The sequence below is a fragment of the Tamandua tetradactyla genome, chromosome 19, assembly GCF_023851605.1.
Source record: "Tamandua tetradactyla isolate mTamTet1 chromosome 19, mTamTet1.pri, whole genome shotgun sequence".
In the NCBI taxonomy this organism is placed as follows: Eukaryota; Metazoa; Chordata; class Mammalia; order Pilosa; family Myrmecophagidae; genus Tamandua; species Tamandua tetradactyla.
Window position 1 is genome coordinate 64,103,494 of NC_135345.1, and position 16,988 is coordinate 64,120,481.

Sequence of the window (16,988 nt, forward strand, 5' to 3'; positions counted from 1 at the left end):
GTTTTTATGCCTGCTAACACAGCACCCATTCTGTAGCTCATGGATTAAGGAGTAATTTCAACTTTCAAGTCTTATTATGTAAGAAATATATTTCAGAAGGCTATACCTGACATATACAGTGATTCTTCTGATGGATCTGAGAAAACTAAATTGAAGCCTTTTGGGAAGGTTTCATCATTCTAGATGCCATTAAGGTAAAATATCAGCATTAAAAGGAGTTTGGAAGATGTTGATTACAACCCTCCTGGATGACTGGGAGGAGTCCAAGACTTCAGTGGAGTAAGTGACTGCAGATGTGGTGACAATAGCAAGAGAACTAGAATTAGAAGTGGAGCCTAAATATGTGGTTGAATTGCAACAATCTCATGTTAAAGCTTTAATAGAAGAAGAGTTGCTTCTTATGGATGTCCAAAGAAAGTGATTTCTTAAAATGAAATCTGCTCCTGGTGAAGATGCAGTGAACATTGTTGAAGTTACAGTAAAGAATTTAGAATATTACATAAACTTAACTGTTAAAGCAGCAGCAGGGTTTGAAAAGATTGACTTCATCTTTGAGAGAAGTTCTCATGTAGATAAAATGCTATCAAACAGCATCACATACATGCTAAAGAAAGAGTCCATTGATGTAGCAAACTTCATTGTTGTCTTATTTTAGGAAGTTTCCACAGACACTCCAACTTACAGCAACTAACATTTTGATCAGTCAACAGCCATAAATATTTTGGTAAGATCAGACAAAAACAAAAACATCAAAAAGATAATACCTTGCAGAAGGCTCAGATGATGGTTAGCACTTTTTAGCAGTAAAGTGTTTTTAAATTAAGGTATGTAGTTTGCTTTTCTTAGGCCTAATGCTATTACACACTTAATAGACAACATTATAATTTAAACATAACTTTTACATGAACTGGGAAAACAAAAAAATCATATTATTCACTTTATTGTGACATTTGCTTCATTACTGTGATTTGGAAAAAATTGCAATATATCCAGGGTTTCATATGTTAGTTTATTGATCTCCTTTTCTTGAGTCAGTGTACATTGTATATTTATAAGAGTTAATTCATCTAGTTTTTAAAAATTTTTTGGTGTATAGCTCTTCATAGTATCCTCTTATAGTTCTTTTTATTTCTTTGGGCTCAGTAGTAATGCGATTGATCTATTTCTTACTTTACTTATTTGTGTCCTCTCTGTTTGTCAATCTAGCTAAAAGTTTGACAATTTTGTCAATCTTTTCCAAGAACCAAAGTTTGGTTTTGTTGATACTATTGTGCTTCCTTTTATTATTACGTATTTCATTCATCTCCACTTGAATCTTCATTTTCTTTTTCTTTCCTTTTTCTTGCTCACTTCATGTTTACTTTGCTTTTCTTTTTCTAGATCTTCCAGTTTTGAGGCTAAGGCTCTGATTTGAAATTATTCTTCTTTTATAGTGCTATCATTTAGAGATATAAATTTTCCTTTCAACACTGTCTTTGCCACATTCCAGAAAATCTGGTATGTTGTAGTTTCAGTCACGTCAAGATATTTCCTAATTTTAATTGTGACTTCCTCTTTAACCCTTAGGTTTAGAGTATATCATATAGTTTCCACATATTTGTAAATATTCCTTTTTTTTCTGTTATTGATTTTTATATTCTTTTCATTGTGGTTGGAGAAGATGCATTGCGTGATTTCATTAATTTTCACATTATGGAGACTTGCTTTCTGACCTAAGATATGGTCTATCCTAGAGAGTGAGAAGACTGTGTATTCTATTTTTTTTTGTGTGTGTGTGTTTGTTTTGGTGAAGTGTTTTATATGTCTCTGTAAGGTCTGACTGATTTAGAATATCATTCAAGTTTTATATTTCCTTATTGATCTTTTGTCTATTTGTTCTATACATTATTGAAAATGGTTTATTAAAGTGTCATACTGTTAATGTAGAACCATCACTTTCTCTCTTCAAATCTCTTAATATTTGCTTCATGTGCTTTGGGCTCCTTTCTTAGGTGCATGTATATTTATAATTGTTATGCCTTCTCACTGGATTGACCCCTTTTTCAGTGTATAATGATTATCATTATCTCTTGTAACTGTTTTTGACTTAAAGTTTATTTTATCTGTTATTAACATAGCTATTCCACCACTCTTTAGATTACTATTTGCATGGAATATTTTTTTCCATCCTTTCTCTTCAAATCTACCTTTATCTCTGAATTTAAGGTGAGTCTCTTTTAAAAATCATATAATCGTGTCTTGTTTTTTGATTCATTCTACCCAACACTGCTTTTTGACTGAAGAGTTTAACTCATTTACATGTAAAATCTCTACTTTCTTCTGCCATTTTACCATTCAGTTTTTGTAAGACATATTTATTTGATTTTTCTGTATTGGATACTACTGAGTGCCTTCACTTTTCCTTCTGGATATATTTTTCATATATTTTTCCTTGTTGTGAACATAGGGGTTGTTCTAGTTTGCTAGCTGCCAGAATGCAATATATCAGAAATGGAATGACTTTTAAAAAGGGGAAGTTAATGAGTTGCTAGTTTACAGTTCTAAGGCCAAGAAAATGTCCCAGTTGCCACAAGTGTATGGAAATGTCCAATCTCAGGCACCCAGGGAAAGATATGTTGGTTCAAGAAGGCCAATGAAGTTCAGGGTTTCTCACTCAATTGGAAGGACACATGGTGAACACAGTTAGAGTTTCTCTCTCATCTGGAAAGGCACATGGTAAGCACGGTCAAGGGTCCTTTCTCATCTGGAAGGGAACATGGCGAACACAGCATCATCTGCTAGCTTCTTCTCCTGGCTTCTTGTTTCATGAAGCTCCCCAGGAGGCATTTCCCTTCCTCATCTCCAAAGGTCGCTGGCTGGTGGACTCTGTTTCTTGTGGCTATGTTGTTCTGCTCTGCTCTCTCTGAATCACTCTCATTCTCCAAACTGTTTCCTCTTTTATAGGACTTCAGAAACTCATCAAGATCACCTAAATGAGTGGAGACATGTCATCACCTAATCCAGTTTAACAACCACTCTTGATTAAATCACATCTCCAGGGAGATGCTCTGATTACAGTTTCAAACATATAGTATTGAATAGGGATTATTCTACCTTTATGAAATGGGATTTTGATTAAAACATGGCTTTTCTAGGAGACATACATCCTTTCAAACCACACAGAGGTAAAATTTAGTATCCTAAATGTATAACAGTCATATCTGATTTGATACCAACTTGACTCAGCCTGGCTCATTTAAATTTTCTTGTCTTTGAGTTCACTGATTCTTACTTCTGCCAGCTCCAATCTGCTGTTTAAAACTTCTTGGGGCTTCTTCATTCACTTATTGTGGTCTTCAACTCCAGTAGTTCTGTTTTATTTCTTTTAAAAATTTCTAATAGACTTTACTGAGATTCTCATATTGTTCATTCATTATTTTCTTGGTAATGCTTAGTTCTTTCTCTGTAAATATGATGTACCTGAAACAAAATGGCTTTTTAAAAGAGGAATTGATTAAGTTGCAAATTTACAGTTCTAAGGCTATGAAAATGTCCAAATTAAGGCAAGCCTATGAAAATGTCCTAATTAAGGCATTCAGGGAAAGATACCTTGGTTCAAGAAGGCAGATGATGTTCAAGGTTTCTCTCTCAGCTGGAAAGGCTTGTGGCAAAGTTTGCTCACTTTTCCTCCAGGAATCTTCAACAGCTTCCCCGGCAATCTGTCTGTTCTGTTGACTCTGTCAGTTCTGGTTGCTCTAAAGCTTTTTCCAAAATGGTTCCCTCTCAAAGGGCTCCAGTAAGCAACCCTACTTTGAATGGGTGGAGACACATCTCCATGGAAACCATCTAATCAAAAGTTACTACCCTCAATTGGGTAGGTCGAGTATCCATGGAAACAATCAAAAAACTCCCACCCAGCAATATTTAATGAGGATTAGAGAACTTGACTTTTCTGGGGTACACAACAAATTCAAACTGGCATGTACAGTGAAAAATAATTAAGACTGTTTCAGCTCAGTCTTGTGTTGTCAATCTTAGGACTTGTGCCACTCTGACTCTGTGGTGGACTCCAGAAAAGCCATGCCCTTTAATCCTCATTCAATATTGCTGAGTGGGAGCATTTTGATTGTTTCCATGAAGATGTGGCCCACCCAATTGTGGGTGGTAACTTTTGATCAGATGATTTTCATGGAGGTGAATCTCCACCCACTGAAGGTGAAGAAGCTTCCTGGATTCCTTTAAAAGATGAAACATTTTGGAGAGAGTCCCCTTTTTGTAGATCCACAAGAAAGCCAGCAGATGCTGCCATGTTTGCCATGTGCCCTTCCAGCTGAGAGAGAAACGTTGAACGTCATCAGCCTTGATGTATCTTGAACCAAGGTATCTTTCCCTGGATGCCTTAGATTGGACATTTCTATAGACTTGCTTTAATTAAGACATTTTCTTGGCCTTAGAATTGTAAACTGGCAACTTATTAAATTCTCCTTTTTAAAAGCCATTCTGTTTCTGCTATATCGCATTCTGGCAGCTAGCAAACTAGAACAGGGCCCATTAACTTCTTCATTAGAATTCTGGAATCTTGACCCAGTCTAGTAATATGGTCTCAAAATAATGTAAGCAATGTCACTAAAAGTCTGTTCTCCAGAGTTTCTGGCATAGTCCTTTTCATGGGTCTCTCAGACCATCTATTCTTTGTTGACGTTGAAGCACCTGATTGCAAATATTTTGGGTCTCATACTCATTGCCAAAGTCTGATACAAGAGGAACTTTTCATGCAATTTAGGAACTCACTGCTTTAATAAAGGATTCATGAATTAGGCAGCATCCCATTCCAAAAGCAGAAAAGAGCTCTTCTGAGGGAATGGAAAGAGGACATTCATATCAGGTGAACGTGGAAGCAAGTGAAAAACTGTTCTGATTGGCTGACATTAGGTTTCCATTTTACTCAGGACATCTTACGAAGTGGGGAGCAGGTGGTTGTTTATGAATTAGAGTATTAGCTGCCATAAGAATGAGGAAATTAACTGGTGATCACCTATGAGTTGCATTTAATTTCCTTTTACTGGGCAAGCTTGTCATTTACAGGAAATAAAAACTAGCTTAGGTTTTTGGTTTGCTGCCATGGGGTTTAGCAGAGGAGCCTCCATGTTAGACCTACTAGATACTATTTATGAAAATTTAAAAAAAACATGAAGGGATGTACATGTAAAATGTTAGATGTTTATTTTTCTATTGTTTCAGAAATTGTTTGCATTTTCTCATTTTTAATTTATTTTAAATTTCTACAAATTTAAATTTTGCTTATTTAAATCTACTTTATAACTCAATTAGCATAGGAATATCCATGGTTTGTAAGAAATTTTACAAATTGATTACTTTTTTGAAGTAGATCTGATTATATGAACTAGATATTTGTAGGATATTCCCATAATGACAGAACAAAAAAGAGATGGTAAATAGGCTAATGACAGATACAAGGTAGTTATGGTCAATTGTAAATGACATATTATATTCCTTCTGCAAGAAAAGGATAAGGTTTAGATGCAGGAAACTTATTTTGGCACAGAGAAAAAACAAAATTAATGATTCAATCTTTTAAGGGATTTAAGGAACTCTTCACATGGGAGTTTATTATCTTTTTTTCCAAGGTAACTTGGAGCAATCTTGTTCATGTCAAAAGTTCTGTCAAGTGGCCACTTTCAAGTATTCCTGTTGAAATAATACCAATAAGAAAAGAGGCATAGGCATGCAACATAATGATAATGCAAAACAAGAAAGAAACAGGAGTTCAGAATGAGAAATACATGTAGACTTAGTTCCCCCATGATCCTGAAACTTCTGTGTTTCTGAAACCTGATGGAAGGCAGCTATCACTACTATGGGTCTTACATAATCATGTCTCCAGGCAAATGGAACTTAATCAAACACTTCTCAATATCACAAGGACAGAATTTAGAAAAGTAGTTATTAGGTTTTGAAAAGGTGACTCCAAGCAAAGTTTCTCCAGTGACTCCAGACTGACAAGTTCTTTTGAAATCTTCTGGCCTTGGGGCTACCTTAAGGATATATTTATTGCGTGCTTGATCATCTCTTTACTATAGGTTTCTCTTTGTAGATAAACATCACTTGATATACTAGATAGACAACATGAAATAGTGTAAAAATCCAAAGTTCATGAATAAACCATAATCTGATCAGAAATCAAATATCTTGGGGCAAAAATAAACCTAAGGTTGAAAGACCCAATGAAGTATTTGAAATATGGCTTCATTGCAATATTTATTTCATCATCAAAGCAAGGTAGCCTCAAGCAATATCAAATGGACACACTGCTATCATTAGGTCAATGTTCCTGGTCCACAGCTGTGGGAATCTTGGTCAAAATTCAGTACAACCTCCACTTTTCACAAAACCCACACTTTATTAGGAACATACCTGTATGCAAGTAAATGTCGATTCATTTATCTTACTCCAACAATAGAAAATATATTACAAGGAAAGCTGGGAGCATCTTGATAAGGGGGAGTAGAGAAGGACCTTGTATTAGATTCCTACTGGTGCTGTAATAAATTACATGAATTTGCTGGCTTAAAACTAACACAAATTTATTATTTAACATTTCCAGAGATTAGAAGTTCAAAATGGGTCTCACTGAGTTAAAACCCAGATATCGGCTGCTCTGTATTCCTTCTGGAGGCTTTAGGGAAGAACCCACTTCGTTGTGTTTTTTAGATTCTAAAAGCCATCTGCATTCTTTGGCCTGTGACCTCTTCTTCCAACTTCAAAACCTGTAATCACATCACTTCACCCTCTTTCCACCATCATATCTCCATCTCTGACATTTACTTTTTTGCCTGCCTCTTATGCTTATAAGGACCTTTACTGATTTGGTTATGAAGGCGTACCAGATAGTCCAAAGTAATTTGCCTAATTCAAGACCCTAATTAAATATGTTAGCAAAAACTCTTTTGCCATGCAAGATAAATATATTCATAGGTCCTAGAAAATAAGATGTAGACATCTTTGAAGCACCCTTATTTTGTTTACCAAAGGTCTTTTATAAGGCTTTGAGTTTGTTCTAGGTTAAGGAGGGGTTGGAGAAGTGGTCTAAGTTCTGCATTAGATACTGTTAAAAGGCAAGAAACTTAGTGATTGTGAAGTTTAATAAGATTTACCCAGGACTATTATTGATAAATGAAAGGGATGTTAAATAGGAAAAATGAATATTTAATCATTTTGTGATTTCAATTTTTCCTTGTTTGTGTCCTGTTCTCAACATTGTTCTGTGTTGTGTTCTGGAATTGTCTATACTCAGTGGAAATATCACTGTCTGGCTGGTAGGAAAAATTACTTTCTGTGATTGTTGAAGGGACTGACTTTCACTTTTTCATAACCAAAGGAATAAAAAATTGAATATTTGTTACTATTCAAAATATTTTACGCATAAAGCTTGGACCCTGGAAAAGGAAATTCATTTTAGGTATCTCCTTACTTATAATTCCAGGTAGGAACATGAAAGATTGGTTACATATGTATATGTATACATATATATATATATGGAAAATCATGTTTTCCAAGATTTGAAGAAGTATAATCTGCTATTGAATAAGCATATAGCTTTCTTCACAAAATACTTCCCCATATACTACTTATTTTTACCTTAATAGTCAGAAATATAATATGCCAAGAGCTCACTACTGGTGCTAATTCCTAAATGTTTTCAAGAGTCAAAGCTTATCATTGATTTATGATTAAATGTTCTCCATAAATAAAAATATTTAAAATATCTATACTGCTGAAAAAGTAGGTACTGGTAGATTTTTAAAAAATCATACCTGTCATACAGTAGAGCATTCATATAGACAGATCCAGATATATAAAAGAATTTGTGAAATATTTCAAAGGCTAAATTGATTCTTACATAGTAATATTGAGGTTAGATAACGGAATTAGAATAAAGAAGAAAAGCCTATACATTTGAGAATTTAATAGCTATTACATGTGGACACAGGTCAGTTTTATTTGTTACAATTTGGAGAACTGTTTATTTTCCTTCTTTACATTTGAGGAAATATAGTCATGGTATTCAATAAACAAGATATTTTTAAAGATTCATTTGTTTATTTAATTCAAGCATGAAATTGTCTTATTATTTCTAAAAAGAAATTTACAACAAATTTTGCTTCTTAAATATTGTAAGAGCAAAAAGTCTAAAAATTGATTATTTATAAAATAACAAGATTATAAACACAAAGAACAAGAAAGTGAGATTTTCAGTTGTTTTCTGGAGTTTTCAATAAATTTTACCTCATGTCTACAAAACTAATAGGCAATAGAGCATTCCTATCAAATCTTATTCAAAACCAAAATTATGTTAGTTTATTGTTATAGCTTTGTAATTAAAATTTGACTCTTAATCAAGAAAATTGAAATTCATATTAACTTCAAGGATTGAACAAACTATTTCTATGGTTACATTTAGTCAAAAAATAGCCTTACTGATATTGAAAAGCAGAATAAGTAAAAGTAGGTAAGTAAGTTTTATTTTAAAGTACCATTCAGAATATAAGCTTATAAAACTCATCATGCAATATGATCTAATTCTAAGTGTATAATTTTCCTACTCATTCCCCTTACTTTATATATTTTCTTTTCAAAGTGAAGAGGTATTTTCTTTCTTCTTATGTTCTGTGTAATTGCCATAAAATGCTCTTCACTCACAGAAGTTAAAAAAATAATACACAGATATTTTTGTTGCAGTATGCTTTACTTTTCCCTAAAAATTCACATAATAATTTTAAAGTTATTCTATTCTTTTTTCAACAATGGTAACATTTTTATGCATCATATATATATATCAATATATATAAATTTACATAGATGATACCTTTCTGTTTTTTTTTCTTACAAAATTCCATTTCAGATCAAAATGCATGTGAATGAGAAAGAAAGCAGTCTACCTGGATTTTCACTAGCAGGCTCCTATGTCTATGAGGGGAGCCAGCTCTAGGACAAGTCTGTCATTGAACTGTAGAGCAAAGCTCTGCAAAGAACCTTCGCCCCAGCCTCTGTTAAACCCCTAAGTATGTAGGGACCTTTCAGTGCCTCCCGTGCATTCTCTTACTTTAACTAGTATATTTCTTTATTTTTAAATGCAAGTTTATTAAATTTCCCTCCTAAAAATATTCTTACTGACATATGTGTTAGTTTCGGGTGTCAATTTGGCCAAATGATGATGCACCATTGTTTTATTTCTGCAGACTTAAGTCATCAGCATGTGAAATTCATCTATGGCTGGTTACATTTGTGGTCGGCTAAGGGAAGTGCCTTTCATAATGAATGAGGCTTAATTTACTTAGCTGGAAGCTTAAAAGAGAGAGTGAGAAGAGAGTTCAGCAGCTCTGCCTACCTCATCTCAGCACCCACAGCTCAGTCCAGACATTTAGAGATGCAGAAAAGAATTCCCCTGGAGAAAACCACTAGAACCCTGAAGCCAGGGGAGAAGGCCAGCAGACATTGCTGTGTGCCTTCCCATGTGACAGAGAACCTCACATGAAAGCTAGCTGCCTTTCCTCTCAATGGCTATAAATTTTTAACAAAATAAATCTCCTTATTTAAAGCCAATCCATCTCTGGTGTATTGCATTCTGGCAACTTTAGCAAATTAAACAGCATAGTACCTAAAGTTCTTTAGTTTATTATGTGCTAGAGAATCTGTTTTCTTTTCATATATATTAACTCTCACAACAATCCTCAGAATAAGGTAATAAAAATCTTTGTTCAATAGATGGCATATAGTATACATTCCAGAAAAAAATGTGATGAATCTTTGAGTCTTAATTCCCTCATTCATAAAAGGAAATAAAAATATATGACACCTATAAGTTAGCTTGTATAGGTAATTAATCGCATATATAGATAAAACATTTAGGAAAATAGAAACAAGGATCATTGCACAAAGACTTCTCATATTCTTGTGCTAAAATGGAATTTTCTTTCAAATGATTATGACATGTGCATACAGTTGTGTTTCCTTTTCTCTATTATCATAGTAGAGTGTTATATAAAATCATTTAATAATTCAGAAATAAAAACTTAAGAGTAAATTGACTTGAAAGTGAATATATCAAAGCAAAACAACTTTAGTTTGTTGTTAACAGTGTTTTGTGTACTAAACTAACCATATTTTTCATTCTTAAAAATAACTTGCACATAAACCACATTTTAGCAGATAACATGTCAATTTCCTAAGGCACAAACGAGACAATATTAGAATACTTTTTTCTTGTATTATATAAATATATCGAGATAGAGAGAGGATATATATTTTATATACACATGCACACAAACATCCACCTTGTATAGGTGGATGTTTGTGTGCATGTGTATATAAAATTAGCATCACTGGAATATATATCTGAATCTGATTAAAAGGGGAACTGTTCAATTGTATTTATACAACAGAATAATTTTCTTTTTAATCCCTGGAACTACACTATGCCAACAGTGAATTTTAAATTAAACCATGGGTTATACGTGGACTATAGTTAATAGCACAATTATAGTGCGGTCATCAATTACAACAAATATTCATACCAAGGCAGAGTGTTAATAATAGGTTGGTATATGTGAATCCTGTATTTTTTGATTGATTGTTCTGTAAACCCACAACTTCTTCATGAAGAAAAACATAATAAAGGAAAAAGGATAAGCAAGTCAAGGAAAATAAAACCATTTAGCAGCTATTAAAAGAATCGTCTCTCAGTACAGATGAACTTGGGAATAAGTCCACAATGTACTATTTAATAAGATTGGGAGCGCCATATTAAAGCCTCTCTCTCTCTTTTTTTTTAATCTTTACCATGTGTATAAAATGTTTGCATTTGTTTATATTAGCAAAGGGAATAATTTATAGTGCTTGCATAAGCGATTGGGATTAGAAAGAGAAAGCAAAAATGCATCAGTTTCATTTTTGACTAATATATTGTGTGAATTGAAACAGAAAGCAGGGATTATTATATTTCGAACAATTGAAAAAATTATGAAGAATGGAGGTAAAAAGAAAAAGTTGAATTTCTGGCAAAAGTAAAACATCAGCTAATTCATACATACTTTTCTCACTTGAAAAAATGCACTTTTATAAATGAAATAAAATTCACAAAAATAATATAGTGAAAATAATGATATTTACCAGAAATATTGCGTCAGGATTTAAAGGCTTAATATTAACTTAGTCAAATCAATTTAACTTCTTGTAAGTATGTATTTTAGCTGGTCAGTCCTATGCCTGTTTGTTTTCAGATCCATTCCCAATTTTGTCTTGCTCTCCTCTCTGTCACAGGGAATAACTCTGTTAAAGCTTTTTTTGTGAATGGGTTTCCCTTAAAATGTAGCTAATAGGAGGTAATATGAGGAATTAAAGAACTGTTGGAAGGAAGAAGCCAGAGTTGTATCCCTCTAGTCTTTGCCCCGGGGAGTGTCTGAAGCAACTACTGTATCTTTTCCATGGCTCTGTCCTTTAGTAGGACAGATGTTTCCTTCATGGTTCCATAAAGTGGCTACGGACCTACATGTGACTAATCAGAAGTGTCTGTATCTCTCAAAAACAGTTGAATAGAACAGTTGAATAGAACCCAGAAGGCTGTGTGGGTGATTCAACTATTAACGTATTAACGTTGACGTATTAAGGACTCAGAGTAGTAATATTCCCAAATGTAAGAGTTCTTGGTCTATGATGCCTTCTTACAAACATTACCTTATCAAAATTGTATGTCTTTTCAATAAATAATATTGTGTTTGTTAATTATCGATCCATAGATTTCTCTTCGGGAGAGAGCTGAAATGAATCACCCAAGATAGTATTAATGGATAAAACAAAAATAAGTTGAAAATACTACGAGATTGTAGGATTGAGAATAATACATTTTTCTGAATGAATCACAGAAGACTTTACTAAAGAAGCTTAAATTTTAGCCATATGAGTACAATCTTTTAGGAAGAAAGATATTGTTAAATAGAGGAATATTCTCAGAGGTTGTCACTGTTCAGGCCACTTGATAAAGGGGTGTCATAAGATCTTACAGATGCACAGGAACATACCTTCATACATTCTCATTTAATAACTCATCCATTTAAAAATCTATGTTCCCAGTATTCTAAGTGGAAATGATGTTCTCTGAAGCTTCAAATGATTAATTCTTTACACGCAAATAGTGTACTATATTGCATCCAAATTGGCATTTTGAATATCAGATACTGCTTTTATTTATGTTCTTCACACTATTTCACACTGAATAAAACTTTTTGAAAAACAAGATATAACATATTTGAAAAACAAAGAGGTCTCCTTCCTATCTTTTAAAATCTCATTTGAATTTATTTTTACATGGATGAGATCCCATTTTAGCTTTTTCTTCCTATTTCTATTTTCTTCTTCAGCATAACTTTATATTTTTGGAATATCTGACTTTATTTATTTGTAACATATTCTTTACAATAAATGGCAGAAAGAATGTCACAAAGCCCAGCATGTATTGAAAAGAAATGGCAGTCAGCCTTTGTTTTTTTACCAATAACAAAAAAAAGGACTGTTTAACCAATAGCATTTGGGACATAAGCAGTATACCAATTTTGATACTGCTGTGAACCTAAGGACTGGCCAGAATTATTTTATCCATTGCTTGAGATAGTAAACAGGTACATGATACATGAAGGTCTCATCGATTATTGAAGAAAACACAACACATGTGCTGGTTTGAGACTGTTGTGTACCCCAGAAAAGCCATGCTATTTTTCCTAATCCAATCTTGTGGGTGCAGACTGATTGCTTAGGGTGGGACATTTTGATTAGATGGTTTTCTGGTTTTCATGGAGATGTGACTCTGCCTATCAAAGTGGGACTTTATCCACTTACTGTAGTCCTTTAAGAGGGAACTATTTTGAAAAAGCTTGGAGTTGACACAGAGACTTTTGGAGATGCAGAAAGAAAACATCCTAAGGCGGTATTTGAAACCAGAAGACAGAGGGCCAACAGATGCCAGCCATCTGCCTTCCCAGCCAACAGAGAAACTCTGGATGCCTTTGGCCTCTTCTTAAGTCCAGTTTTGTCTTTGTCTGAATACCTTGTTTAGATGTTTTTATGGCCTTAGAACTGTAAACTTGTAACTTAATAAACCTCCTTTATAAAAGCCAACCCATTTCTGGTATGTTGCATTCCAACAGTGTTAGTAAACTAAAATAACATGTAAAACAGATTTTAAAGTTTACTAATATATATACTTATATTATACTAAAAATTTTCAAAAATCATATTTTTAATGAGAAAATTTTCAGAATTGTGACATTTTTGATATAGCCTGGTTTAGGTATTCTATCTGTTATCCAACAATGCTCTAAGTAAATATATTTAAAGCATGAAAACACTAATAAAATGTACTTTGCATTTTTGCTTGGATTAACATAAACTTTCTTGTCCTTCTATGTCTTTACCTGCTTCAGGAGAGCAACAGTATCTGAAATGCACTTCTTTTTGTTAAATTTGTCCATTCATATTTTGTAAGAAAGGAAAACAGTGGAATGGAGGCAAAGGAAAAAAGGTTTCAAAGATGAAGACATAGAGAAAAGAAGGAGGGAAAGAGGAATGGGGGACATGGGCAAGGCAGAAGGAGAAAGGATGAAAGGAAGTGAGGGAGGGAGGGAAGGAGAGAGGGAGGGAAACATTGCCAGAATAAAAGAAAAAACTGAAATGGAAAGAAAGAAAGAATGAATGAAAGAACAAAATAAACAAAAAAAAGAATGAAAGACCCTTCATAGTCCTTGATACTCAATAGAAGAAAAGACAGGGGCCCAGACATTTTTTGACGCATCCTTCAAAAAGTTAATCACTTTAAATATATTGCAGAGGAGAAGTGGCTGATCTTTTGCTCTTGGAGAGTCTCTTTGGTATATAGATCAGGCTGTCAACATTCTTGGATTAAGCAGACACAGGAGTTGGAGATTCTTGTCCAGTATATAGATTTTCACTTTATTAAATCAAATATAATTATCTATAAATTCAAAAGCTTATGAATAAATATATCTGAAACAATGAAATACCAATATTCACAGATGCATAACAATTTTAAATCAATCAATAAATTGAGTGTAATTAAAATAGTTCTTGTCTAAAACCCCTAAAAGATGCTCTAGGACCTTACACTTTTAGGATAGATTCAATATAATAAGAATAGATACAGAAAGCAGGTATTTTTTAAAATCCAGGATTTCTTTCTCAAAAAAAAAATAAAACCCTCAGCAAATTAGAAATAGAAGAGTGGATCTTCAATCTAGTACAGGATATCTTTTAAAATTCTTTCTTACAATATCATATTTAATGTACTTAATCAGTTAAGGATTAGCAATACCATCACTATTTTCAACATTTTACTTGATGTTCTAGACAAATAAAATACTTGTGCAAGGTTAAACAAATAGTTTAATGAAGCTAAATTCATATTCCAGAAAGAAATTCACATTTTTTGGACCACCTGATCACCACATAGATGTCACTAAATTTTAATGGAGAAAGAGTGATCTTTTGAAAATATGGAGGTGCCTCAAATGAATGTTTCAAATAAAAAGTATGACTCATGATCACTACATCATACTAAACCTCAGATTCATTCAAAGAAGCCATATAGCTCTCTATATAAAGATAAAATAAAAAGACTTCTAGAGGAAAAGATAAAATCTTGATGTAGTAAGACAGCTTTTATAAAATAACCATATATAAAAGGATAAAAATTTTTTATTAATGAAAGTTAAGATCTGTTCATAAAAAGATGCTTATAAGAATGGAAGAGCATACTGCTGACTGAGAGCATATATCTGCCATATATATTAATATGAATATGTATGTACTTGCTACATATATACAGATGTAAACACATTTGTAGGTGTATATTTGTCATATAGCTATCTGTCTAAAATCAACAAATGACTGGTATTTATAATATTAAAGAAATTCTATTGATCCATAAGAATAGAGACAACTCAACAAAAAAAGCAAAAAATCTTGCACAGGTACTTCAGGAAAACATGTTTCTACTAACCAATAAGCATGATCAAAGTTGCTCAATATCAAGAGTCTTTAGATTATGAGATAATGTAAATGAGTGTAAAAAATTCAGAAAACTTTTGAGCTGTATCTATTAAAGCCAAGTCTATTCCCATCCTTTCATCCTGAAATTCCACTCAGAGGTATGCATGCAAAATAAAGGAATGCCTAGATGCACCAACACATGTGTAGAAGATTCATCATAGCACCATTATTCATAACAGCCCCCAACCTAAAATCATCCAAATGTCCTTGTAAAATTTAATGGTGAAATCAATTGAGGTGCATTTATTGGAATATTAGACAGCAATAAAAATGAAGAACTACTGCTAAATGCAACAACATTGATGGATTTAATGCACTTAATGTTGTGCAAAATAAGATATGTACATACAACATAACTCTGTTTATATGAATATCAAGAAAAGGAAAACTTACATATGGTGATAAAAATCAGAGTACTGGTTACCTTTGGGGATGTATTGATGAGGATATGGCACAGGGAGAGTGCTATGTATGCTCTATATATTTACCAGAATGGTAATTTTACCCTCAAACTTTTTGAAAAATGGTGTATTATATCTATATCCACCCTTTTTGAAAGCCCATTTTGGATACTATGGAAAGAATGGATCATAGAGGAACAAATTGAAAATCTCCAGTAGCAATTCAGGTAACAGTTGATGGTGCTTTGTACTGGGGAAACAATGGAAGTGGAGTAAGTAAGATTCAATGGGATACTTCTGAGATAGCATTGTCAGGATCTGTCCAGGGAGATGGTATGGATTAGGGAAGCTAAATAAAGTTTTATTTCTTATGAGGAAGATAAAGGAGGGGTAGAAGCAACAGAATGAATATTCTTGTACAGAGGAACAGTGACATTTAGATAGTAGGTCCTTAAATTTTCTTTAAGCATGTTTGATTTTCCAAAATGTGCTATTAATGTGAAGTAGAAAAAAAAGAGAAAAAGTGGTAAAATAACTCTATATTCCAAGTTTCATAATATATGGATTCTAATATATTCCAGTACACAATGGAATTCAATTTCTATTTCCCTACTTATATTCTTAGTATGCTTACATTTGCTGTGATAAATTATCAAACACACTGCACAGCTGGCCAATTCTTTTGTTTTTTTTTTTTTACTAAAAGACTCATTAGAAATCACCAACTTATCTCTAAATTCATTGAACATGTGGTACAAAGTCTGAACTTGTGCAGTTATGTGTTAGCTGTGGATACCCTGCTTACTAATCTTGTTTGATAGATCTATTTAGGAATGGAATCTGAGTATGATAATTTTGATTATAACTATTAAATATTTTATGATTAAAATATATTTTTCTTCTTTCCAATAGTGGCATATTTTCTGAAACCTTTTTCATGATAAGCTCTGATGCTCTTAAAGAGTTTTAGTTTCCTTTTTGTTCATTTCCTTATTTTCTCACCTCTTACTGATCTTTTGTTTTGGAATGCCCATTTTAAGCACTATTGAAGGCTTTCCAATTAGCTGTCTGCTGATCATCATCAACATGAGTTATATATGTGAAATTTTCTTAGGTTTCAAAATACAGCTTGCCACTCTATTTACTTTAATACGCTTCCTGTTTTTGTAGTTCTTTTTTTGTTTTGTTTTGTTTTTTTTTTGTTAAAACACTATGCCTCAATTATTTCCCTGATTCAAAACACTTATTTCAGTGTTTGGTTCAGTTTTTGTCTATAGGGGTCATTGAACAAAAGTACTTTTCTAGTTAAAGACAAGACTGATTTTTTTAAAGAATAAAATCATCAATTAACAGGTGTTTTCTCTCAATTAAGAACTAGAATCCAAAGTTTGGGTCAGAAATAAAGCCACTATAATCACCTCCAAGGGGGGAGAGTCTCATCACATAGAGTGTAGTAAGGGAATAACAGTG